The following is a 27,980-nucleotide window of genomic DNA, read 5'->3' on the forward strand; positions in this document are numbered from 1 at the left end:
CCACATCTGGTGTCTTCTCTTTTTACTTAGCTGTTCTTTGTTAATAAACTTACTCTTGCTTGATTACAAAATTGTCTCAGGGCTGTGTATTAAACGAAATTTGGGAGAGACCCAGGACGAGAAGGGCTGTTGGTGTCACCTTGCAAGGAATAACCAGGTTGCTGGAGGCCAGAGTGAGGCCATGTTGCTGGTGTCAGGACTCTGAGCCAGAGGTGCATAGCACAGAGGCCCTCAGGGTTACAGGGCAGGTGGTGACAGAACCTCTGGCTGATCTCGGTTGCATCCTAGAAGCACCACTTGGTGCACAAGAAACTTCCATTGACTTTAAAAGGTGCTGCACTCCCACCACTGACAATGTGATTGGGTCCTTTATGGTTCCCACTAAATTCATAAACAATATATTTTTCCAGAAGTTTAGTCAATGTCAGTTAAAAAGGACTTACGTTCTGGGGCCATCAGGAGGAAGATCATAAATCTTTGGAGTTCATAGGCTCTCTTGTGTCCATGTAGTACAGTTCTCCCCTTTTTAAATCATGTATAAAAGAAATGTGTGAGATTTCCATTACACTCATTGCTTGCAGCTCTCTGATCCTTTAAGGCTTTCTCAGGAGGGCAGAAAACGATCAGTATAAGGAGAAGTGCTGGATGTTGGCTGCTGTATATGTAATTTTGTAAAAAGTGATTTCATTCTGATTTTGTGCCTTCTTGCACTATGTGCTGTATCCCTGGAACAACGGCTCAGTTAACATAATCCAAGCTCCTTCCCCTCTGCCTTCCAAAAACATACAGCTCAAAGAATTCCCACTCCCCTAGAATCACCTTGTGCAGCTCTGGGCTTGTTCTGCATTGTATTGCTCTGCATCATGCTTATCTGTGCGCTTGGGACCTGATCCTGGGAGGTGCTGAGCACCCTCCACTTCCATGGACGTCCAGAAGATGTGAGGGCACTTCACCTCACAGGAGGGAACTACTTATAGCGTGACGCTTTCGGTGGCAGGGCCCTGTTCTTTCTTTGCAGTGATCATCTACAGAGGATTCCTGAGTGCTGGTGGGAGCCCCTTGATAAGAAACCAAAATCAAAACAGCCATGTACCACACTGAAAGAAGGTCTACACCCCTAATAGAAATTCTCTATTCTCAGTCTATTGCTTAATCATGCTATCCCAGAACTCCTGAAGAGCATATATTTTTACTTTGGGATGCAGCAGACTGCGCCTCATTTAATTTCCTCTGAGAAACCCCATGCTGTGTCCCTAACCCAAGGCACTCACCCACACATCATGCCCATTTCATACCATACAAGTTGAACACTGGGCAAGATTACCAATATACTCAGTATATATTACAGGAACAAATTATAAACCTCTGCACTAGAATAGACAATAGACATTTCTTGGCTAAATGGTGTTATCCCCTTCCTCAGTTAAGATGATGGGGGGGGGGGGAGATAGCTCAGTGGTTTGAGCTTTGGCCTGCTAAACCCAGGGTTGTGAGTTCAATCCTTGAGGGGGCCATTTGGAGGGGAAAGTGGGGTTTGGTCCTGCTTTGAGGACTAGATGGGACTCCTGAGGTCCCCTCCAACCCTGATATTCTATGATGAGAAAGGGCTTTAATTTAAATCAGAAAATGTATGAATAGATTCCCCAATCTCTCCCCCAGCTTGTCTGTAAACATGTTGACCCTGGGATATGGGACTTATCACAGGCTAAAGGGGGAAATGGTTTGTGAGACAGTTCCTTGTTAAAATACTGATAACCCATCATATATTTTACAGTGTCACATACACTTATTACAATACCTATAGCTTTTCATCAGCAGATCTCAAAGCACTTCACATTGTTTTGTGTATTTCTCCTCACAACACCCCTGTGAGGTAAGGCAGTGCTATTATTCCCATTTCACGGCTGAGTCACAGAAAGGCTAAGTGACTTGCCCAAGTTCTCACAGGAAGTCTGTGGCAGAGCAAGCAACTGGTCCCTTATGGAACTGGAAAGGTAATAAATAATAATGAAGGGCCTGATTCTGCCATCTGTACTCATTTATTCTTGAATAGTACTTTACTAGCAGGTACATTGTGACCCAGGCCTGAACATTCACACATCCTCCGCCACAGCTACACAGGACCTGCCCAGATGTCCTGTTCAGGAACAGTATGGACAGCTGAGTCCACCCAGTTGATACTCAACCTCACCCCCAGCAAGTTGTCAGGGAGGAACCTGGTCAACAATAGAAGGGGTTTCAGAGTGGTAGCCATGTTAGTCTGTATCAACAAAAACAACGAGGAGTCCTTGTGGCACCTTAGAGACTAATAAATTTATTTGGGCATAAGCTTTCATGGGCTAGAACCCACTTCATCGGATGCATGGAGTGGAAATAGAAGGGGTGAGGCATAGGCAGAACCATAGATTCTTCCACTCCACCTATATTCTTCCTCTGTTAAGTGAAACAGGAGCTCTGGAGGAGCTGTGACTTAGGGAGTGTATCTGTGTCACAATTCCTTGCCAGGGCTGTTCCTGGGGCATCAGCGCTACGTGCCATCTGTTTCTGAGAGTGAGCTCTCTGTCTAGCTCTGTGCAAGCCATCTCACTTAAACTAAATGCAGCCACTCACAGTAGAAAGGCATGATCTAACATGAGACAGAACTGGGGACCCAATTCTTTAAATCAAGGAATTCTCCAATTGGTTTTCTTTGGGACCACACAGAACCTCAGCGTTATGAACACCAGTCTTATGAATGACCAGTGATCTGAACCATTCTTCCCAAAGAAGGAGGAGGAGGGCAAAAAAATCACATAAGGAAAATGATGTGGATGAAGAACAAGTCGACATCTCGTCACATTCTGATGCCTTCAATACATTGGGCATGGCTTAGCAGAGGGTTGAAGGATGAGGAGAAAGTGATGCAGTGCACCATGCTGCAACTTATGCAACATACCTACTGTAATTTTGAGATGTTCAATTTTATGAATGTTTCAATTTTAGGAATGCCTCAATCCCCAGTTAGTTCATAACATAGGGGTTCTACTGCATTCCTGGATCCCTGATAGTAAAGTAACAGTGCAATTAGTGACAAATTAGTTATTTTAGGATGTTCCACCCCCATCCTCCTGGACAAGTAGAAACTATGTTTTGGGTGTTTTGGGAGTCATTTACTTTTAGTTCCTACTACAATCTCAGCCAAACAGCCATTGTGCCTGTGTGTACAGCTCCCTCTGCTGGCTATCGGCAAGATGTGCCTCGTCACCTGTGGCCCCTACACTTCCGTGCGTCAAGTGGGTAGCTATAAATGAATTAGCATCAGCACAGTTACTTGAATTTTGTTTTAATTAATCACAGATTGAGCAGCAAATCAACCACTAAGCAGAAGGAGAGAGGGGGAGGCAGCTCAGGAGAGTGATGGCTCACGGATAAAACTCCCCGATTGAAGGGGTGATGTGGGCAATGAGCCAAGGGAAGTTTAGATTCTAATGAGGGGCTTACTACTATTAAAATCCCTGCTCCCCACTTCTTCTGGCTGACACTGCCAGGAATGCCAGCCATCACCCGCTGCACAAGACATCCGAATCTTTTCCAGTGCGGCTGACTGCGATGTCACAACGTATCATGACCAAAGTGGGGAAACAGGCAGCAGAAGCAGCTTGAAGTCTTTAAAAGACAAAGATCCCAACTGCATGTTAATGTCCCTCCCTAGTAATGAAGAACGGTGGGGGGAAAGGAATGCAGGATTTTAAAACCCAACCAATAATGAACAGAGGGCCAGATACCCCAGCTCATCAGAGCCGCATCCCACCAGGGACAGGATGAAAAAACAACGGGATGTTAATGACACATGGATCTCTGCATCCACCGGTGTCACTTCACTTATATTTAGAGTACAAGCTCTTTGGGGCGGGGGTTGTCTTTTTGTCCAGTGCCAAGCACAATGGTCCATGACTGGGACCCTTAGGCACTATGACTATACAAAGAATAAATAATAATATGCTCCTCTTCCAGCTACTTTGTGATGAATGAGAGCTGCGTGAACATACCTCGAGCACTGTCTTGGAAGAAATACTGCACACTGAATCTTGGGTTTTCCAGCCAGGGCCCAATTGAATGGCTTTGCAAATGAGGGGAAAGGGGACTTAGATCTGTGTTAGCCAGCCTTGACCCATAGCATCTATTCTGTTCTGTTGAAATAAATCAGATTATTCTTAAAATGAACCATGTATCCCCATTGTAGACAAATAACCCTATTTCCAGCATGAAAGCAATGCATATCAAGAGCCTAACCTCTTGTACTCCAATTCCTATGAGACTGTATTTTTCATTGAGGCGTTCTGGTGCTACACATTAAAATACAGAAGCTAGTCATGTCAGCAGCTCACTGCTTGAGCGGGGTGTCTCACTGGAAGTATCTGACTCCAGTGTTCCAGGATCAGCACTGGCTGCCTATTGATCTCTGGATGGAGTTTAAGGTGGTGGGTATGACCTATAAAGCCCCAAATGACCTGCCTACCTGTGAGATAGTCTCTCTCCCTGTGCCATACGGCTGCAGCTCCAGCTGGCAGAGGCATTCAAGCTGGATTCCCACTCATAATAAAGTAAAGGGAGATGCCAGCAGGTGTTCTCTGGGAAGGCTGCAGTACTTTGGAATTTGTTCCCCCTTTGATCTGAAACAGCCTGACCTTGATGACTTTCTGGACATGCCGTAAAAGGTTTTTAGGTAACAGGGTTCTTGGCGAAGGTCGAGAGTGTGTTTCAGGGGGCGCGTGAGCTAAAGGGACATGTTTGCCGCTTTGACTTATTGACTGGCTGAGTTAATTCATTAGTTGTATACGGTTATGCAGTTGTATATTCTTGCTGGTGGGTGCTCATCATGTGCAACTGTAGGTCTAACTGATGGCTAGAACACCTAGAACGTTTTCCAGGGGTGGTTTTTTTAATTGATATGTAATACGTATCCTCGGGGCTTGTCTACACTTGAAACGCTACAGCAGCACAGCTGCAGCACTTCCGTTTAGACACCACCTATGCTGATGGGAGGGGTTCTCCCATCAGCATAGGTAATCCACCTACTCAAGAGGCAGTAGCTAGGCCGATGGAAGAATTCTTCCGTCAACATAGCACTGTCTATGTGGGGACTTAGATAAGCTTAACTACGTTGCTCAGGGAGATGGATTTTTCACACCCCTGAATGATGTAGCTGGGTCAATCTAATTTTCTAGTGAATACCAGCCAAATAAAATATAAATGCTGAGTCCAAAGTATATGTCACCAGAAGCCCTGAACTCAAAACACAACCTTAGAAAATGTACAGCTTAGATTCACTTCATGCTTTCTCACACCTGGGTACCAGTGAAAAGCAGACATTGACAGCCTGCTACAGCTGCCTTTGTAATCAATGGAGCTTTTCCACTGACTTTAATGGAAGCCGGATTGGGTCCTAAATGCCCAGCATTTCAGTTTTATTTAACAATGTGAGTGAAAATGTATTCTTCAGCTAGAAGTCGGGATGCTTTGATACAACATATTAATTCAAATTCCTTTTATTGTCCTTGGAGGCAGAGCTCTGTGGATTTAGTAGAAGTTATAGATAAGGAATTTTATGAGAGGGAGAGGAAGGAGGTTAGCCTCACTGAATGTGTTACTATTGGTAGCCAAGTGGTAGATTATCTCTATTGCTAATAGAGCATTGATTTAGAGCTCATGGATTTTGGAACTGAAAATATGAGTTGGCTCTCTGTGTTACCCACCTGTAACCTAACAGAGTGAGTCAAATACATGCTTTTGAAATAGGAGAAGGTGGGCAATTAGGACTAAATCCTAATCTGATCTAATCTACATCATCATGGTATCCAAATGCAAACCAAATTACAAAAGAATTCATAAACACTGCACTGCATTCTCCCCCCTACCTTGTAACATGTCAAGCAAATGTGTAGGGTAATTTTTAAATATTATTTGCTATCCACAGGGAAGTGCTTGTAGAAAAGCAAATGTAAAACCTTGCCTACCTTCACAGAGCAGAGATGGACATTGGTGCATGGTCTCAGAACCAAATTAAGACACAGGCATGTGCCTAGGGCCTTAGCTCTGATTTGATGACATCAGAGTCTCCACTTTCCTGCAGAAAAATGGTTTCTGGGCTTCCTGGTTGTGAAGAGAAACTTGAAAAGGCAAGCTGAGTGTAACTGGATGCAGTGATGTCTGCCTGAGTCTGCAGACAGCCTCCAGTAGAGGGAGAATCAGCAGCTAGAGCTGGTTGGGAAATTACTTTTTTCCCCCCCACAAAAAATAAGGATGAAAATGAAAAAGGTTTTGTTTAGATCAAAAATGTTCTTTGAAATTTTTCAGGAGTTCTCAGAAATCTGAAAACTTCTTAGTTTTAAGCAAATGAAAACCGAACATTTAAAATTTTAGGGCTTTTGGCCAATTTTTTTCTATTTTTGGCAATCTAAAACCAAACTGTTGCTGGTCTTCAGGTTTTCATTTTTCACACGCTCCTCCCCCCACCCCCACCCCCTTTTTCTTTTTGATGAAAGCAGACATTTTCTGTGAAAATTTCCATTTTGTCAAAAAAAAAAAACCCCAAACCCCACAACCAATTTTCCGTCAAAAGAACATTTGGACAAAACATTTTCCTCCAACTCTAGCAGCAGCCACTAGAGCTGCGTGGCCCCGGCCCCACCCCCACCAGCAGTGCAAACCAGGACTCAAAGGGAACCTGGCTACCAATACTGCCACGCATGAAGGAGCCATTGTCACCACTAGAGTTCCATGTGGGGGTGTGGTTAGGGCCCCCAAAATGCCCTAATCTGGACCTGCATAGTCCAGCTGTCCTGTACGCCGTGGCCACAGAGCCTAGTTATTTCCCAGCTTCCCCCCTGTGCCCCCACAGGGGGAACAACAGAGACCTACTGTGGTTGGCCAGCATGGTCCCTTGCTCACACGCAGAATCACAGATCTGGGCACTGGGTGTGTGCAATCTCTCCCTGATTTAGGGAGGGGCGATGGGTTCCTCCTGGGCTGTCAGTCCTTTAAAGAGACTGAATAGGCCACCGAGCCCTGCCCAGGGGTCACCCAATCAACTGCTCCAAAATGGAGCTGTCAGCCAGGAGCGCGGTTTGAGGCCTTCGAGCTGAAGAACACTCTTTCCTCCATATCAAATGAGGGGGGACACAGGCCCTGCAGTATCCCTTCGTGCCTTCCCCCTGCCTGACAGGGTACCTATTTGGGGAATCCAGTCCTTCTCCTGCTTTCTCTTCCCACCCACCGCAGTAGCACCATGGCATTTACTGAAGTCACATGGTTTCAGTAACCCCTGGGAGCTCTAAACAGACAAAGAGAAGGGCCTGAGACTCACAGAGGGGGCTTCTCTGGGCTGTGGAGGATGGAGGGCACATGCAGATGAGTTACTCTTAAGTCACTCAGTTGGCTCTGGCTGTGGAGCAAGCACTTTTCCCTTCCATATTAGCCTGACCCCCCCCCACCCCCACGACCAGTCGGCATGTGATCATGTAACTAAGGACAGTATCATAGTGCATGTGTACAGGCAACCTTCGTTCTGTTAAAAGAAAAGGAGCACTAGTGGCACCTTAGAGACTAATCAATTTATTTGAGCATAAGCTTTCGTGAGCTACAGATCACTTCAGCGGACGCATCTGGGGGTTGGGTGGGGGAAGCTGCGATGCCTACACAACTTCATAGCCTGGGTCGGGCGGCTGGTTCATCAGGGTGAAGCTCCTGAAGTGTACAAAGGAAACTAATTTCACTCACTTCTGCTCTTATAGAAATAGGGGCGGCTTGGCTCCTGCTCTGAACGTGTTTTCATGTTTAGAATGTGTGACGGCAGCCTTCTTGGCTGACATGCCGGGAACTGAAGCAGGGACCTCCAGAGCTAAAAGCGTGAACAGCTGTAGCTTGAACTCTACAGCCACGGCTTTTTAGCTGCAGCTGTAACAGACTCACCTCCTCTGCGGAGCAGGGGCAGAGCGGAACATGCAACACACAGCCACCAATGGGTCACAGACGCACCTACCTAAACTTTAAGTATATGGGCAATTAAATGAATGCAAATATTGCAAAACATAATCAGCCAACAGAAGTGAAAACCCAAGTCTGCCCTTAATCAGTTACATCAAGAGCCTCCATACGCAGCCGGACCATTCATACCCACTCAACTGACCCATGTGCTTCTTCATATTTAAATGGATGGCTTGCCCTTATCCCAAGGAGTGGTGACATGCTGCTTCCAGCCAGTGATCCTCTGAGCCACAAGAGCCCCTCCTGCCCCTGCCATTTCAGCATGTGATCTGTCTCCCTGGGGAGATAAGACAAGGAAGTTGCTTAATGGGCCCCCCATGGGATATTACAGGGAGGTGCAGGAGTGAGGAAAAATGTCAGCACATAATTCATGATCTGCCTCAGGCAGAAGGGGACAAAAAAAGAAAAGGGTCTTCTCCCTAGTATGGACTAAACAGGAGATCCCGCTGGAACCCATCCAAGAAAACAAAACACTGAGAGTCTAGGAATACTGTGCACTTCACATTCTTCTGAACATCTCTAGGGAAAGGCTGTGGGGATTAGAACTTCCTAAAGGAGGAAGAGGGGGGCTGCTTTATGAAGAGAGCAACAGAGAGATGCACATTCTCCCCAGCAAGGGACAAGAGTCTCCTTTGGTTTGTTTGTGTGTCTTTCTGATCCGCTACAATTTATTTAATTGCCATTTAAAGACAAAGTTCTCTCCCAAGTTGTGTTGGAAGGTAGTGGATGGCTTTCTTGTTGTGGCAGTTTGCCAGCTGGTCAGCCTGACATAACTTTCTCTGGCAGAGACTGAAATGTTGATGCATTGTCTACATTTGGAAGTGACATTTTTCTCGAGCTTTCATAAGCAGAACTAATGGAATCACTAAAGTGCAATCTCTTTGGTTTCTTCTTGGAATTTCAGCTGAGTTTTAGTACTTCTGAAAGTGAAGCCTTGACAGCACTGGCGGCTGCCATCCGTAGTGTGGATAAGCCCTATGCAAGACTGAATCACATGGGGCTCTGACCCACAGAACCCCCCCGCTATTCCATCCTGGGACCCCACATGGCTCTGCCAGCGCTCCTCACTCCTGCCCTGCAGCATCCCCAGAAGTCCCAGTCCTGGATCCCCTCCACAGCTCTGTCATGATACCTCCCATTCCTAGCCCCGCAGCGCCCTCTGCTATTACAGTTCTGAGACTGCCACCACATGACTCTGCCAAAGCGTCTCAAACCTCCCTTGCAGTACTCCCTGCTATTCCTGGCCAAGACCTACAGGTGAACTTGGACAATACAGATTACCCCTGACTTGCAGCACACCCGGATATTCCAATGTAGGGTCTCTCCACTCCAGCGACAGCCATTGATGCTTAACTGATGCTCTAGAAACTAGGATGAGAACATTCAACTCATTACATTTGTGGCATAAGTAGAATTTGAACCCATTATTCGACAGAGAATAAGAAAGCATGAATTAGTTGCCATCCTTTTGAGAAGGGCAATTCGCTACCACACGGTGCTTCGGAAAGGGCTGGATGTCCACAACCACCAAGACAAACATCAACGTCAGAGTTTTACATGCTGTAAAATTCTTTTAAATTGTTCCAGTTACATCTCAGAACATGGAGATACTGGGGTGTAAAGAGGTCAGGACAGTCCCCAGCTCCTGTTGTACCCTGTACAGCCAGCAATCTGAAAAGGGCCATGTACACAGAAGTTCAGTTACTATTATCTGACTGAAGTGCTGACTCTTTAATAGCCCTCTCTTTCTCTCAGTTCTTGTATGGCCTGCATAATTGCAAAAGCTGGTGTGTGAGGATCAGGAGTGTTCTGCCTTTTTCATGGCAGGTGGATCAGACTCTGGGTTTCTCGTTATGCCAAGGAGCTACAGGAGAATATCACAAGGACATCAAGGGAATCCAGAATTGCACCTACCCAGCTGCTTGAGGGATCCCCCTCTCTCCCTGTGCCATCCAGCTGCAGTGTAGCCATTCCAGCTGTAGCTCACTCGGTTTAAAATGGAGGCAGCTGAAGGAAGGCACTATCACACCCCAGTTTGTTTGAAACAGCCCAGATGTGTTGCCCTACAGGACATACGGCAAAGCCCATCAATTCTCTCTAGCTTTGGTAGGAAGTGGGGGGAAAGCAGTGAAGTTTAAGTCATGAGAGAGGGGGACCTTCTCTCTCGCTTGGTCATTTCTGGCCATGGGGGGTTAGAAGATATTGAATTTGTCATTGATAAAAAGTGAATTTTTAAATACTTGACAAGGGTATGTCGCTATCTACACACTTACATGGCTTTCCTCACCGCAGTATCTGAGACAAGATCCCGGAACTGTGCTCTTTTATTTTTTGTATACATCAGAAGGAGGAAATAAAAACATTGCATATTAGCAAGGCCCTCAGATCTCACGCAGACATCAAAGGGAACATATGGTTCTCCACCCCCACAAAATCTCTCTGGCATATCAAAAGGATGCCATCTCTTCCTCACCCCACCCCTCCCCAGATTTCACATGAATATCAGAAGGCTCTTATGCCGCTGGATCTCATGCAAATAAGAGAAACATCTGACAGCTTAGGATCTTATGTGAATATATCAGAGGAAGCCTTGCACACCTGGATCACATATGACTATCAAACAGATAGTCCCCTCATCCTCCCCCAGTCACATACTGCTATCAGAGGTACATTCCCTGTCCCCCTCACGCCTCCACCACGTGAATCCCTTTGATATCATATGGATATCAGAAAGTGTCCCATACTTCTGGAAGTCATATGGCCCCTGGAAGGCTTCCCATCCTCAACATCTCAAGTTTATAACAGAGAAAAATCAAATCTTTAGTTAAAGGGAGCCTGAGGCATGGATCACAAATGGATCTAGAAGAGGATAGCCCATGGATTTCACAAAGTCACCAGTGTGATCCCTCTAGATCTCAGTGAGCAGATGCAGTCCCCTGAACATCACATGACCATCAGAGGTATCCTCCTTGGAACTCACATGACTGTCATAGGCATACCCCAGTCCACCCCCAAATCTCCATACCAGAGCTTACCAGGAAGCCTGGAAAATGCACCCTGCCTTGACTTCTCCCTGTCTCCGGTGATTGTCAATATACCCTTTGTGCTGAGTTTTATAATCTCTCCAAAGCCCAGGTTGTCTCTGTAATGATTATTCAATAAAGGCGAAGGTAAACATGGGTGACGCTCAAAATTACTTCATCTAATACTTCAAGAGTCCTTTCTTTTCAACTAAATCCTTCCTATAGCATGTACCATTCTACCAGCCCCAGAAGCCCATTCTGAAGTCACAGACATAGTCACGCATTAACAATCTATAAATAGAACAAGCACTGTTTGCTCAACCAGTTAGACTCTCTAGCACCTTTACAAGGGATTAGCCCTCATAAAGAGTGCACCAATAAGAACAGGTTTGGGCAGGCATTCTGTGACAGGGATGAGAGCAGAATCTATTTGCCACCGTGTTTGCCCAGCCCTATGTAAAATAACAGTGGTTGGAAAGAAATGGAATATACCAAATGCTAGTTTGGCTGAGAAGTAAATGAGCAAAGTTGGGCGGTGTTATACTTTGGATGTGATGCTAACTTTTGACACAGCCTTCAGCTTATCTGGCAGTGGTGACAGAAGTTGAAGGTCACATAATGGCTGCTCTGTTTGCCTTCACGGTTGCTTAACAACCAGTACCTAAATTATTGCTTGAGAAAATCTAGCACATGAAAGACGCAGCATAAGCCAAATCCTAACATGGTAGTAAGCTGATTCTGAACAGCTGCCTAAAGCAGTGGGAAGAAGACCATGGTTGAGAGCTCCATTCCTCTGGCACAATGGAAATTTCTGCCATAAGGGTAAAGCTCATCAATGCAGGAGGTTCTGAGGGCCATCACAAACCTCACCCTCCTCCACTCCCAGTGCAAGGCGCACGTCTTCAACCTGCCTTCTCTAACATGAACACACAGCAGCACTCACATTAAAAAAAAATCCTACCACACCAAAACATTTCCCTGCATGTATAATTCTCCCCCTGAGGAGAGGGTGAAACACACGTGACACATGTGAGTCACGTTGCTTAATGCACCAATAGAAAGCGCTCAGAGGCTACAGTGACGAGGGAGATATAAGAACTGGACTAGAAGAGACATTTTTATTGTGTCTGTACTAGGGCTGTGCAAATAACAGATGTTTTGGATCACTGGCAAGTCCAAAAAACTGGGGTGGAGGGGGGATTCATTTTGGGTCAAACTGAAAATGAAATGTTTTGAGATTTTTGGTGAATCAAAAAGTTGAAAATAAAGTTCATTTCAGGTGAAACAAAATCTTTGGCTTCAACAATCCTGAAACATTTCATTTTGATTTGGAGCATTTGAAAATGTTGCTGATGTTTTTAAAGGAAATTTGGAAATGAAAAGTTGTTTCAAACCAAGCAATCAAAACTTTCCATTTCAAAAATATCAAAATGAAACCTTGCAATTTTTTCAGGGTTTTTTTTTCTTAACATAAACAATTTGATGAAACTGACATGAGCGCCAAGACGTTTCAGTCACTGAAACATTTTGCCAAGAAAGAGGTTTGGACAAAATTGTAGCCTAGCTCTACACTGTAAAGCCCCTAGCAGAATGGGGCCCTGATCTTTGATTGGTACCCATCAGTGCAGCTGCAATACAAACAATAACAATGACAGCACAGCACAACGGGTCTGGTGGCTGGAGATGCTGAATGTCCTCTACACATCTGGGTGATGCAGCATTGCTCCAGGACATGGAAAGCTTATTTGCTTGCATAACTAAACACATTTATTCACTACCAACCTGAGGCCACATAGTTTAGTCTCCTGAGGACAGAAATGCTTTAGTCTAGCTAAAGTTTTTGGGCTTAATACAGGGGTATCCCAGTGAAATTTAATTGCCCTGTCCTAGATGATTTAATCATACCTTCTGGCCTTAAACTTTATGACACTATGAAATAATAAGTTAGAGGCGATATGCTTCCTCTTTGATTCTAGTATCAATCCCCTGGGCCATTACCTTCGAGGATTCCATTGTTACCATACATAGAGCCTCCATATCATAACAAAAGACAGATGTGTGTTCTCCATACTACTGCGAGGAGAGCTCGTGTTAATCAAATACGTTCTTATTTATGACAGGTTTCAGAGTAGCAGCCGTGTTAGTCTGTATCCTCAAAAAAAAAAAAAAAAGGAGTACTTGTGGCACCTTGGAGACTAACAAATTTATTTGCGCATAAGCCCGATGAAGTGAGCTGTAGCTCACAAAAGCTTATGCTCAAATAAATTTGTTAGTCTCTAAGGTGCCACAAGTCCTCCTGTTCTTATTTATATAACTTTGCATTTACCTAACAGCACAAAAACCAGACCCGGCTTCTACCTGCAGCAGGCAGCTCTGTGTTCTGATCAGCATTCAAAGCCCTGCACTACCACGGAAAGGGTGACCCTTTGAACTCTCCAGCTGTACCCACCCATACATAACAACAGCAGCTGTGCAGCACAGAAAGGCACCTGAACTCAAGCAGCAGGTTAAATAAAGTTGTGTGGATTTCTACTAGGTTTTTTCCCCAGGGGAAACATTTATAAAGTTTTTAGGGGAAAAAAACTCCTCAGCATTACAAAGGGTGGGAATAAATTCAACTTGAACTGAAATTGTTAAAGCCCATCACCAAACTGAATAATCAAGATCCTAGATTCAATCTATTTGCTCTTCTCTTTCTTCCAATCCCTTTGTTGTTGTTACTATTTATTTATTTACTCACTCACTTCCTTACCTTGGAACAATAGCTCTCTGAGACCATTTCACCTCAAGGACAGGTGATGCCATCTCCAAGGTCAGTCGATGATCATTGTGTCGTAAAATAAAACATCATAAATGTTATCAGTTCAAACCCACAGGGCTGCTTTATTAACATTTCTAATGTACGGGCTCATTGGGATAGCTACAGAGATGACAGGGCCATGTACACAGGAGTTCAGTTATTCCTGGGGCCAGATCCTCAGGTGCTATAAATACTAATGGAGTGATGCCACCTGACGATCTGACCTCTTGTCCTGCCAAAAAAGTGTATTGAACTAAATTGGCTGAGGAGAGGGACCAGTGGGTGGGCCATTTGTTGTCCTGAAATAATCCTAGCTCACACAGCTGTTGTCCTCTGTATTAACAGACCCTTTGAGAAGGCATTTTGTGATGAATCATGCATCTCCCTGCAATTCCCCACCTTTCTCACACCTCCAAAGATCAGCCCTTTAGGAAGCAAAGAGAGATGTTTACAGCTACAAACCCAGGACAAGCTTGCCAGAGCCCTGGAAGGAAGGTTTGCCTGGGCTTCTCCCAGCAACTACAGGAGGTAGGCAAATCCACTGGAGTGTGCTTTGATCTTTGCTGCTCCAGTTCAGAGAGTCCTTGATAAAGGTGGAGGGAGACCTGGCTCAAAGAACAATATTAAGAGCATGTCTACTTTGCAATTCAACATGCGCAGCTGGCTTGTGTCAGCTGACTCTGGGCAGCAGGGCTCGGGCTACTGGGCTTTTTAAAGCAGTATAGAGGTTTGGGCATAGGCTGGAGCCTGGACTCTGGGACCCCATGGGAGGGGAGAGTCCTTCAGCCCGGGCTCCAGCCCAAGTCTAAATTTACACAGCAATTTTTAGCCCCACAGCCGCAAATAAGCTGACCCAGGGCCACCTGCAGCCATGCTGCAGGTCTTTTATTCCAGTGTAGATGAACCCTAAGACTACTGGTGCATGAGCCATTGCCCTGTGCCTGATAAAACTGGCATAGTAGACATCAAAGTGTCACTGACTGCACCAATGGAGCATTTATACTGCATTTGCCCTTTCTCCCGAAACAGAATCCATTCAAACTGGTTTCCCACTTACAGGTCAAGAATCCCAGGGGAAAGAGCAAGCACACTCTATATGGGGTAGCCCCCATCCCCTTGCACAAACACACTCCCACCCCGGCCCACAAAGACAAGACTACCCTGAATCACAAAGCGCTGTTCTAGTTAAACACTGAGCTGACATGAAACCCCCATGCTCAGTGTGCTCAGGCAGAGCTTCTGATGGAGCTAGTGTGCTGGACTGGGCAGACGCATTCACCCAACCTTCCAAAAGGCAGGTCAGAAAGACATGGCAACGCCCTTAAGCAAAGTGGTTAACAAGCAAAGACAGCTAGGATGTTAGGGTACTCTCCAGGAGAATAACTAAGGCACCTTCCTTCGAGGTTTTTAAGGTCAGGCTTGACAAAGCCCTGGCTGGGATGATTTCGTTGGGGATTGGTCCTGCTTTGAGCAGGGGGTTGGACTAGATGACCTCCTGAGGCCTCTTCCAACCCTGATATTCTATGATTCTATGATCTCTTTCCTACAGAGGTATCCCATATGAGGTACCCCTTACACAAAAAGAAATCCAAGGGTTCCCTTAACCAGAGAGCTGTCTCATATGAGGAGGGCTAGATTTTCCCTTGCCCAGGAAGAAGTAGGGGCATCTTTTTACAAGAACAGATCCGGTGATACAGTAGAGAGAAGGACGTGCGGGAAGAAAGACAAACACTACCCATTTTCAACTCCTCCCTTTTTTATCAGTATGAAAGAGTTGCTTGCTCACCCTCCTGTGGAGAAATTTGATAATAAAGTCAGGTCACTAAATATGCTTCAGTGTGACTCACTGCAGCATTCTCAGTCTTTCCACCACCCTTTTCCCCCCTGCCCTCGCTGCTTGCCCAGTCTCCAGAATCCCTGGAAAAAGCAAGTCTTTCATCTTATCAGGCGTGTTTTATTGCCCCCTGGTTACACAGTAATTTTGGTCTTAGCTCCACCAAGGGATCTCATGATGGGAAATCAGCTCAAGGATTGTCAGTTCATTGGACAAATAAGGAAGGGCCTGTGGATACAATTATAGGAGACAGATAAGGAAAGCACAAAAGGGGAATAAGCAGAAAAAGGGAGCCAGACCTGGAAAAATGTAGAAGGCAAGGGGAAATCCCAAGGGGATTAACCAAGGTTAAAACAAAAAGGTTCAACCAATTGCTTGTTGTTCGTTAAATAAAGGTTAATGAGAACAAAGAAGTGGGGCAGAGAGGAATAACTGGAACTCTTCAGTGTTATCCAAGGAATTTTCCCCCTGGTTTAGACACCCCAGCTGGAAGGAGGAGACAACTCGTGGGAGGTTCCTCAACCAAACCTGCTGCAGAGCTGAGAAAAAGGGGAGCACTTTTGTGCAGGCGGATTGACAGGGATTTCTCCTTCTGGCATGACTGGTTTGAAAGGAAGACGCTGAAAAGGCCTATGTGCAAGTTTCAAAGGGTTCTGTGTTTGGAAGAGGAGAAAACCTGACTCAAAGATTGTGGCTGAAGGGGCAGCAGTAAACCTGCGAGTTTCAGGCTGGGGAAGGTCCTTTTCTCTCTGCATCAAACAGTCTAATATTTTTGGAAAGTTTACATTGTGCCCTTCCTGCTAGTAACTGGGCACAAAGGAATGTATTAATTTAGCATTCGGTTATTTTCTCACATCATATTAGTACAAGAAAAAAGATACTGGGACTTCTAACGGATTCTTGCGGAAAAGTAAAAAGGAAGATCATCACCCCACAAACATTATTCACCTAAGTGAAGCGACTCTTTCCTGGGCAGTTTTGCCTTGACTCTGCAGGGAACACTCCTCCTCCTGGGATTACAGTGAGATTGTGCAGAGCCCTTTAAAGCTGCAGCGGTTTGGGGGCTGTTCAGATTTTTTTCCCCATTGTCATCTGGTGTTACTTTGCTAGATACTAAGGAGCTATTCTTGTGCTTGAAGTGGGTTCCTGGGATCAGAAAGAGAAGGTGTGGGCTCTCTCACACACCAGTGGTCTCTATTGCTGCCTCTGCCACTGATTTAGTTCAGGAGGGTGCCCGTAAGGAGAGGAATACACCCACTCACCTGTATTGCTCTTGGAATAAGCAAGCAGCAGAGAGCGCTCCAGTGGTGAGGATTTTTCTTCCCTTTTTCACCCAAAAAGAGATTTGGAGTTGGTCTTCTTTCCTCCTAGTGGGATGAAGATGAGTGACTCTGGGGAATGTGACAGTCGGGGGAAGCCTGTTCTGTCTTTTTCTATTGAGAAGATCTTAAAGAAACCCTCTGCTAGGACCTGCCTAAACAGTACACCAAGGACTAGCCGTAGCCATGCCAAAGCAGCTCCAGCCATGGGATCAGGGCCACAGCTGCAACTTGCCCTGGGTAAGCACCACTTCTCCTACTTAATGAAAACTTTCCCTCTTTCCAAGTCTGTTTGGTGTGACCAAGTAGAATTTGTACCAGTTGTGCCCTTTCAGGAATCTGGGAATTCATTGGTCAGGAGAGTATCGGGCCCAGCACATTCGATACACACATATGAATATAATCTTAACTTGAAACCAAAAAGATTTTGAGAATTACTTTGCTTATAGCCATGGCCGTCTACTGCCACCCCCTTTGGGGATTCAGTAGGCCACAAAGGCTCCAGAGCCCCAGGGCAGAGAGATGCACTATTTGAACAGGCAAGAAACAATGACCCAGATCCTCAGAGGTATTTAGGTGCCTAATTCCCATTGATCTGAAGCCTCACCTGATTTCAATGGGAGTTAGGCATGCAAATACCTTTGAGGACCTGGGTCCATGTGACCTGTGCGTAGCAACAGTGTGAAGTCCAAGAACACCTGGAAATTACAACCAAATAAAATATCCTGGGACCTTTCACCTAAAAAAAAAATATCCTTATTATTTACTTGACATACACATCTCCTCCTCCTGTAAAAAAGGCCTGAGGGCCAAATTCAGTCCTAATGCAACCAGGTGCATAGCGAGACCAGAGCCAAATTCCATGTAGATGCCTTGCCATGATAAATTCAACTGCCCAGATTCAAACAGAAACAGGACCAATGGACTGTAAGGAAAAGGTAGCTGAGTGGTGTTGGAAGTCAATTACTAGAACTAAGGAAGAAAGAGCACTTTTTCTTTAAAATACCTCTTTATCATGGGAGACAGAAGGGCTCCTTCATAAACTCCTGGAGTGAGCTAGTTAGCAGCAAACACGTCCAGTGCTACAGAACAGCGAGTGTGTTGGCCTTCTTAACTCTCATTTCCTTGACTTTGGTCAGTTTGGCATAGAGCTAATCAGAAATTATTTTGTTCCTGCAGAAAATTTCAACTTTTTGTTGCAAAGATTGAAAATCAATATTTTTGATCAGGTTTTTGACAAAACATTGAAATTTTCTACAGAAAGCAGCCACTTTCCACCAAAATAAATAAATACCCAATTCTCTGTCAAAAAACAGCTCATTTTTGACCAGCCATGGTTTGGCCCCATTGACACACCTTACAATGGAATTCAATAATTATCATTTATTATTTGTAATACAACAGCACACAGAGATACCAGTCATGGGCCAGGGCTCTGTTGCACTAAGCACTGTACAGACACATAGTAAGAGACAGTCCGTGCCCCCAAAGAACTTACAGTCTAAGTAAGAACTCGGCTTCAGCATGATTTCCACTCTTTTGGGTCCAAAGTAGGTTCTAATACGGCTTGGATGGCCAGTATGAACAGGACCAAACCAAGGCAGCACAACTGGCTTAGGTGGGGATTCAGAATGATATTCACAAAATATGTTCTAGCCTAGCACACTTTGCCTCTGTCCACACTGGTTGACCAACTGCGTTGGAATCCGGTTTGGCCGCAGCTGAGTGTTAACCATACTTAGCATGGTTAAACCACACTTAGCACAATGGTTAAACTCAATCATACACTGGAATTTTGGCTCCTGTTACACAAAAATATCTATCATGTCTGGACCTGGTTAAAACTTGGTCTGCTCTTTCAGGCTGTATCTTTGCGGACGGTGTCTGAGACGTCCTCTGTCATGGCTGTACCACCAGTGCAGCTCCACCAGTGAGGGTGGAAACACTAGTGTCAATCAGCTACCAATTTTTTAATCATTGTCATCGATGGTGGTAAAATTTCAAGTGGCCCATCTCCATTAGCATTCCCACCATCCATACCACCGGCTGTAGTGCAACGGTGGGAGATTTCCTAAGAATTGCCAGCGTAGATGAAGCCTCAGCATTGGCAGCACCATACCATGTTCTAACCGTAGCCCTGAATCATGCTAAAGCCTGTTCTTTAGCTCAGTTCTGAAACATGCTTAAAAACCAATGCAGTCCCATCCGTACAGCCGGACTGAACTCCATTTTAACAATGTTGGGCTCTTCTGTGTTGTAAGTGGGACTTGCACGCAGTCCATGTCCACAGTGTAGGCTGGACCTTTATGTCTTAACTGTGGCGTCTGGAATTGAGGCAGACATTGGAGTAACCTAGCTCTGTTTCAATTTGCATCCCTGTTGAGCTTGTCAAATCCTGGTACTAGCTCTGACAAGTCCTTGCACGGGACTCCAAGGATGTCAGGGATTCCATTACTGCATGTCACTACAAACACATTTTCACCCCAAATGGTTCCAGCTGAGAGCCCAGTCAGTTGTTCGACTTGTAAATGATGCAGCCAGCACAGCAAGGCCCACACCTTGACTTGATGAACTGTAATTTGTTTTTCCTTTTTGTTTAAAAAAAAAAATCAAGCGCAAGCGGAGGAAATTGTATCAGCTCAGAAACCAAATGTGGCTGGAGAGAGAGAATGTGATGACTCTTCAACCCATTACTGAAAAGCAATAATAGAGTCTGCCCATCTGTTGTGTGCTAAATTAATGGCATTACCCATATGTTTATGGCAATATAAAATATATACTTTAACTAATGATACTACTTAATACTTTAGATGCACACACAAGCTAATTAATCACTGAAACATGGACAAGCTATGTAAATTATATAGATGTCCCCTCCTCTACACAAACATATCAAGTGGGTTTGTTGTTGTTTCTTGTTCCACTTCATTGCCATCCTTGATCATGGGGCTTCTAAAGTCAGGACAAAAATGAAGCTTTTGGTTGGCAGGCAGTGACATTGCATGCATGTTAACAACACCAAGGAGATACATGAGTTAATTGCCCTTCCACTTCTCCAGCAGAACCACCAGTATTTTCTGTGTAAAGTTTAGTTCATAACAGCAGTGACACTCTCGGCTGTACATTTCAGGATAATTACTGTGTTTCATCAAAGTCACTCAACCTTATGCCACATAACACTGGCCTGGGGCATGTTACATAATGACTCAGCCCACTCCTGATTTGAGTTACTGCTGGTCAGGCGGGAACTGCAGTGCACTGAGAAACTTGTGGGAGACTCCAGGACTGGAAGAGCAGTGGGGTTTGCAGGTCAGCATAATGAGTATTTGCAGAGCCGGCCTGCAATGGCAGGAGAGGGGAAGGTCAGGAATCAGTGGCATTAAGAGAACCGTGTGAGTGCCTAGGAGTGGAACAGTAAGAACTGCTGCAGGTCAGAGGGCAGCTGCACAGAGAAAGGAGCTAGAGGGGCAAGCAGGACCAGAATAACACAGCATACAGTAGATCAGAAATGATTAGCAGATCTGATGTGGGAACCCTTCTCTGGGAGAGAAACGGAAGTTGCAGCTCAGGCGTGAAATCCATCGCCAGGATCTTTTGAAAAGTTTCCACAGCCCCTGCCCACAGCATGCTAGCTCTGTGGATCTGAGTCAAAGCTCAGTGGAGTTAATGGGAATCTTTCAGTTGACTTCCATGGGATTTGGATCAGGCACCACCTGCTTTTCATCCCTCAGGTTCCTAGGTGCTTAGATTTAATGAATTTACTTTGCAAAAATTCCCACCAGATGGCCTGTTAACTGCAGTATGGGATCCAAAGCACATTAGAATTGGCCATAGCATGTGTTTGAAAGAGTCCTACGGCATTAAAGATGCAGGACTTTGAAGTAGAAGCCAGTTTCATCCTGTTTACCGCATTTTTGTCTTTAGCTTCTCCCTCCCCATCCTCCCACTGGGCCGGATGGAGTAATCATCACCTTTTGTAGGGGCACCAAATAACACCAGGCATTAGCCCTATGTTCCCCTATGACCCACTCCTCCACTTCCCCAGACAGCTCTGGGTGCCATCTGCAAAGCAGACTCCCTCGAGTCAGACAACTTTTCCTGGCCAAGAACGACTGGTGTGTTGGATCCTTTTAATTCAGAAAGAGGGAGCCCTGTTACCTCTTATGGTGGGTGAGCTGATTAGCGGCCTGACTTTTCTTCTGCTGACATTCAAAGGAGCTTGATTGCAATAGGCGAGGAAGCAGGCCTGAAATAAAAAATTTGGCCTATACTTCTGGCAGCAGCATTCCAACATCAGGAGCCTCTTTGTCTTGCCAGGACAGTTCGGGCTGGAGAGTTTGGGTCTGGGGAATTAGTAATAGTAGCGGAAACAGTAATATTGGTATTATGCTTGTATTGTTATAGTGCCCAAAGTCCCCAGTAAAAAGAACAGGAGGACTTGTGGCACCTTAGAGACTAACCAATTTATTTGAGCATAAGCTTTCGTGAGCTACAGCTCACTTCATCGGATGCATTCAGTTGAATGCATCTGATGAAGTGAGCTGTAGCTCACGAAAGCTTATGCTCAAATAAATTGGTTAGTCTCTAAGGTGCCACAAGTCCTCCTTTTCTTTTTACGAATACAGACTAACACGGCTGCTACTCTGAAAAAAGTCCCCAGCCTGGATCAAGGAACTCACTGCCCCTGTCCAGAGAAACTTGTATATGTTGGTTGTTTTATCTCACCCATAACTGCACTCCACCCAGTTTATTGCAGAGGAGAGGCTAGATTAAGGCATGTAACTGAGTAGCTACCATCTGTTCAACATTGCCAAATCACCCAATCCATAAAAAACACTTTTTTATATAGTTAGATATAGAATCGGGGGGGGGGGGGGAAGCCACAACCCTCTCACCACAGTTAGCAATACTGCTGACAAAAATCATTTCCCGACGATATTTCACCACCACTTGCTGTGAGAATGAAAGCCAGGACAGAGAGGCTGTTTTGAGCCAGCTGTCAAGGCCATTTCTCTGCACATGACTAATGCTCCTCTCGGGTTGTGCCAGGCTGAAATGTCACCATCCCTGTAGCAAAAAGCTGCATTTGCCAAAGAAAATTTCTCCCTGGCTCAAATTCATAAATACTTTTTAAAATTCTCTCATGAATATTCCCTACAAAAATTGGCCATTCTGAATGCCGCCACCACCTCAGCCAGACTGCTCACTCCTTCTAGGAAGTGTGACCAAATAATAGGCACGTCAAAGTCACAGTGGAAGTTTCAGCAAAAGTGGGAACAGAACCCAGGTCTTTTTACTGCCAGCTCCATTCCCTACAGACAAAATATCAGCCTTCTTCCCTCCACCCTTCTTTTCCTAGTAACTTTCTCTCCATTTTCAATCCTACTGCAAAACTACTCTCTTGATTTTTCCAAACTCTCGGTATGCTTAATTCCACCCCATTCTGCCTCTCTGATCTCATAACTGCCTGCTCCCTGCCTGCTCAGTCTTTTCCTTCAGTCTCCACAGGTATAGGTGTTCTTCCACCTGTCTGTCACTCTCTTCCTCTGAGTCTTTCTCCTCTTTGGCCTATGATTATCCTATTGAGGGCCATATATCATGCCCATCTCTGTGGTATCTGAGTACTTCAGTGAAGTACTTTGTGATCTTTTGTGTGTGAAAGACTTAAAGGATGGGACAGCATATGAAATACAAGTTTACTGTATTATGTTAGTTATAAAATGTTTGAACTGCTCCCCCCTCAAGTGAATCGCTCTCTCTTAGATACTTCTAGTTGGAACAGCTCATAATCTTTAATGTATTTCTCCTCACAACACCTATGTAAAGTAGGGAAGCGGTATTATCCCCATTTTACAGATGGGAAAGAGAGGCTCTAGGTCAGTGGTTCTCAAGTAGGAGTATGTGTACCCTGGGGGGTATGCAGAGGTCTTCCAGGGGGTATATCAACTCATCTAGTTATTTGCCTAGTTTTACAACAGGCTACATAAAAAGCATTAGCAATGTCAGTATAAACTAAAATGTCATACTTGTTTATACTGCTCTATGTACTATACACTGAAATGTAAGTACAATATTTATGTTCCAATTGATTTATTTTATAATGATATGGTAAAAATGAGAAAGTGAGCCATTTTTCAGTAACAGCGTGCTATGACACTTTTGTAAGCAAGAAGTTTTTAAGTGAGGTGAAACTTGGGAGGTACACAAGACAAATCAGACTCCTGAAAGGGGTACAGTAGTCTGGAAAGGTTGAGAGCCACTGGGCTCCACGACTTGCCCAAGGTCACTAGGAAGACTTTGGCAGGGCAGAGACTTTGAAGCAGGTCTTCTATGTCCTAGGGCCCTAGCCACTGGACCATCCCTCCTGTTTGCATAAAATTATTTTAAAAAATAAGGGGGACAAGGTGGGTGAGGTAATATCCTTTACTGGACCAACTTCTGTTGTTGAGAGAAACAAGCTGTTGAGCAGCACAGAGCTCTTCTTCTTAATTAGTCTATTTAAAAAAAGACTAATTTTAATCACCAATGTCAAGAACTTCAGACTCCTCCAAGGCCCAGAAAGGAATGAAGTAAACATCAACCCACACAGTGCTCCCCCTTCCCTCCCTACCATGTTTGAGAGAAGAAGAGGGACCTTGCACCAGGGTCTAAAGGTCAACACGCTTGGGCTGTATTCGATTGTCTGTAGAAGTCTCTCCAAAGACTTGTGATAATTAGAAAAAGATAACATTTGAACAATTGTCCCTTATTGCTAAGAAGCTTTGGGTAATTTCCAAAGCTTTTTCTGACTGTATTTTCTTTGGATCAGTTTCTGCCCTCTGATACTTCTGTGCAACTCACGTTGAAGTCATTGTGTCTTGGCCTTTTGTCTCAAGGTAATATAATGATTGCCACTATGTGGGTGATTATCAATAGAACAGAGTAAAATGTATTCAAAAATGAAACTCCACAAAGCCTAAAGCATTAGGTACTTTGTCAAGGCCAGAAATAAAATACATATTAAAAGCCAAATTTTCTTTCCGTGCAAATAGTCAGGTGAAAAGTATATTGCTATGGGAACAGCCTCACCTAGCTAGACCAGATTAAAATTCAGCACAACCTCATTTTACTGTCAGCTCAGAAGCTGAGACAGGAAAGGAACAATACCCAGGGGCAGCTTGATAATGGGACAAAATCTTGACCAGAATCCAGAGTGATGGGCTACCAGTAATGCAGGGGGAATGTAAGTTCCGGACTCACGCTCAGTTCAAGGCTGCCAGAGGTGTGTGGATGAGGAGCAGTGAGGTCAAAGGCAAAACTTACACAGCTCTGCAGCATCCCTTCTAGACCAATGAGGCATGGTGTTGACAGACTGTGCAGGTAGCTACATCCAATCCTTGTAAATCAGGAAGATGCTCATATAATGTGCATTTGGAGTTTCCAAAGAGTTCAGGGCCTGGTGTTCAAGTGCACAGCACCCCCAATTGGAAGCAGATTTTCAAATGAGCCCTGCTCCCATTTAGGTACCTAATTAAGGTTTATTGAAACTACTTGGCATCCAACAGCCCCCTTTATGATCCCAGTTTTTCAAAACAGCGCAGCCTCCAGCATGCTGACCTCTTTTGAAAATCTGGCCACCTATTTAGGTTCCTCACTGGGAGCTGAGATCTAGTGACCACCTAGCGCTAACGCAGGGCACTCTTTTGAAAATCTTGCCCAGGGGGCCTGGAAAGTGGAAGGGGTGGAGGATAGTAGAAAAGAGTGGTTGGCTCCTTGGGGCTCAAAGCTTCACCTGAACCTGTATTCACAACGAAAATGTCAATGGAACATGTCGTTCTAGCATTGCTCCACAGTTCAGCAGGTACAAGCCCATCCCCACCAATGTCCACCTTGACTAGTTCAGACTTCTCACCTCTCTCCCTGCCTGCATGCTGGTCTGAACTAGGTGCCCATGTTTCTGGCTTTCACTGCAACAGAAGTGGAGGGTGCCCATCCCTGACACAAAGCACTCATGTACCATGCTCTTCACAGATTCCAGCAGCATGTGGAAATCAGACAATGCCTTACCTTCAGCAAAGATGCTTCGCTCAGCCTCACCCTCTGCACTTGTGGCCAAGGCCAGCACAATGCGGCCAGTTCACTGCAGAAGACCCACTGCCCTTGGTACAAGCCCAACTGCCTTTCTCAGTGAGGATGAGGTACATGAGCACCTAGGAGGCAAGAGAAAACATGAGGAAGATCAGCTGTGTGATTTCCCAGCAGACTATCCACTCCATGGTGAGTACACTCAGGTCCTACCTCTTGGAAGGGTGCTTGAAATCACAGTGGTTATGGTGCCTTACATACAGGGGTCACCATTAAATGTCAGCCATTACTAGCCATCACAATAGTTTTTTCCATAACATCAGCCCCTGTGTGGGTCAGAACCTAGAATCTTTTGTTTCCAAGAGCAGAGCTCTACCACTCGAGCTAAAGGAGCGACCTCAGTGGCCACGGGCAACAGCAAGGAGCAATCTGTGATTCTGCAATAGCAGGGTGACCCTGTGCGTTACACATATTTTTAGGGTTGGTGGTAGCTGTGTGGGAAACATTGACCTTCTTAACAAACAAGTTGCAATTTCCTCCTAGCGCACTCGGTGGTGCGTGACCAGAAAGATGAGATCCACATATGATAGAGAAGGAAGGGCTGGTTCTTGGCAGCAGCAATGAGAAATTCAGGGGTGGTGTGTGGATAGTCTTAAAAAGTCAGTGTAGTGTTTTTAAAATGCCAGTGCAGGGGACTATGCATTTTTTTAGTTCCTGTGTGTGAACAAGTGAAGCCAAGGAAGTTGTAGGACGCGGGATTGTGAGGCTGGCATCGCTGAAAGAAAATTCCACTCGTTTTTCTCAGCCCATATTCTAATGTTTATAAGGTAAATGCTTCTCACTGAATAAACTGTGACCTGCCGTTGAAGGAAAGGGCTGGCTCCTGTTGTCATTCCGTTAAATGGGAGCTTTGCCATGGACTGTGGCACACAGCAGAATCAGGCCCACAATTTGTAGTGAACCCCCTGCCAGAGGAGGCCATTTTGCTGTAATGGGGTGGTGTAGGGAGAGCCCAGTAGTGGAAGCTGTGAGCCAGTTTCTGTCTCACTAGCACTGATTTTATGCCCACAGGAAGAACTCACTATGAGTGGTTAAAAATAAACACTTCAGTAGGTTAGAGGGAAAGCTAAACTGCAATGTCTAGATGCTGAGCCGGAGCACAATTTCCCCAAAGCTAATGGGGGGTTCTGGTCCAGCATTCCAGTCCAGCACCATCTCTAGTTTAGTCACACAAGATTAGCGTTCTTCTGCTGACGTTAAACCACTATTAAATCAGGAAACTGATTGCTGCCAGTGTCAGAAACGATTAGGGCTAGTCAGATACTTTAGATGAAAGTTGGTGTGGGTTATCCTTGTGGGAATTCCTGATGGAGATTTTAAACTAATGCCTTCTGATCCCAGCTGTAACTGGGTTTTGAAACAGAGCGGTGGGTCTACTGGTCTGCCACTTCCTGGGACTAGTGGTTCCTGCAGCAGCTGATCCTCCTGTAGAAACCCACCACAGGCAGCGAACGGATTCTAATGGAGTGTCTGGTGCACACAAATTAGGCTCGACAGGATCTATTTCACAGGGGATGGCACTAAATCAGCCTCAGCAGGTTCGCTTGGGGGGTTGGATTTTGTAGAAAATCCCACTCTAACTGTACACACACCCCCAAAGGTCCCAGGAACTCTTCCTTCACTTAGCTGTATAGTCTTTAAGGAAGAGGGGCTGGTGGCCTTCTCCCATCTTCTCCTGCCCTCAACTATGGTCTAGAAGCTCCCTCTTTAGAGGTGGTGGCTCCCCTATGCAGTAACAGTGTCTTTAGGAAAGGCAGACAGGCAAGGGCCACTAAGTGTAGACCCACCCTCCTTGGAGTCGGATCCAGTGTCCATTGCACTTCCATTCCACTGCCATTGACTCAACTTCTGTTGACGTCAGCGGGCTTTGGAGCAGGCTTTTGATGCACTAGCTAGGCAGCCACTAGGGATTACCTCGCAATGCAGTAGCTGGTACACCCAATAATCCCCAGTGTGTGGTAGGTAGGGAATCATAGAATCATAGAATATCAGGGTTGGAAGGGACCTCAGGAGGTCATCTAGTCCAACCCCCTGCTCAAAGCAGGACCAATCCCCAATTAAATCATCCCAGCCAGGGCTTTGTCAAGCTAGGGGTTCCCTAGCTACAATGCCAAGGATTCTGAATCATCTCTGCATCTCAACTCATTGCAACAGCACTTGTAGCAGGAATGCGGGGGGGAGGGAGGTCCTCTGGTCCTGCTGCCCTGTGGGAGTGGGCATGCACTTCCTGCCCCCCGAAGAGCCTTGCACTGGGAGACACTAATCCTTACCTGGGACCCCACCTCAAAGACCCTATTTCCCAGAACTCCCAGATAATCCGGGAAGGATGCCACCAGGCCCCAGAAAGCAACTCTGTGTGTGTGTGCACGTGTGAGAGAGAGATATCAAGCCACTTGTAAAGGTAAGCTGTGGGGCATCGAGGGAGAAAGAGGACAATGGGGTTGTATGATGAGTATCACATTCACAGACTAGAGGCTGATGTCTGCAACAGAACCCTGAATGCATCCTGAGTCTGGAGAGAGCACGCGTTTTGCTATGAACCCCTCACACCACAGCATTACAAGTGATAAAACTGTCTAGCAAGATGGCCACTGCCAATAAGGGGTTAGAAATACTGTGTCATTTATAATAAATAGAATTATAACCTTATTACAATTTACTTACAGTGACAAGACTGCTGGAGTGAGCAAAACAGATAGAATATTCCTTTATGAGAGCCCAATTCTCCCCACTCTGGAGAAAAGTGATTTCCTATCCATTGATTTCATATCCTGGAGGTTGGGACCAGATATGTCAGAATTACCACACTGACAGCTCTCTTAATTTTGCTAACCACGCAGCTGGATGCCAGTTAT

At 45.3% G+C, this 27,980-nt stretch overlaps 1 long non-coding RNA gene across 1 annotated transcript; it reads right to left on the reverse strand.

Moving 5' to 3' along the window:
- Positions 1 to 441: 441 nt before the first annotated feature.
- LOC140906367 (uncharacterized) lies at positions 442 to 27,980 on the reverse strand. The gene is made up of 3 exons (XR_012157088.1): positions 27,790 to 27,980; positions 25,048 to 25,190; positions 442 to 522 (listed from the first exon to the last, which is right to left on the reverse strand). It is a non-coding gene; the product is annotated as an uncharacterized lncRNA (long non-coding RNA).

This window comes from Lepidochelys kempii, chromosome 1 (assembly GCF_965140265.1).
Source record: "Lepidochelys kempii isolate rLepKem1 chromosome 1, rLepKem1.hap2, whole genome shotgun sequence".
In the NCBI taxonomy this organism is placed as follows: domain Eukaryota; kingdom Metazoa; phylum Chordata; order Testudines; family Cheloniidae; genus Lepidochelys; species Lepidochelys kempii.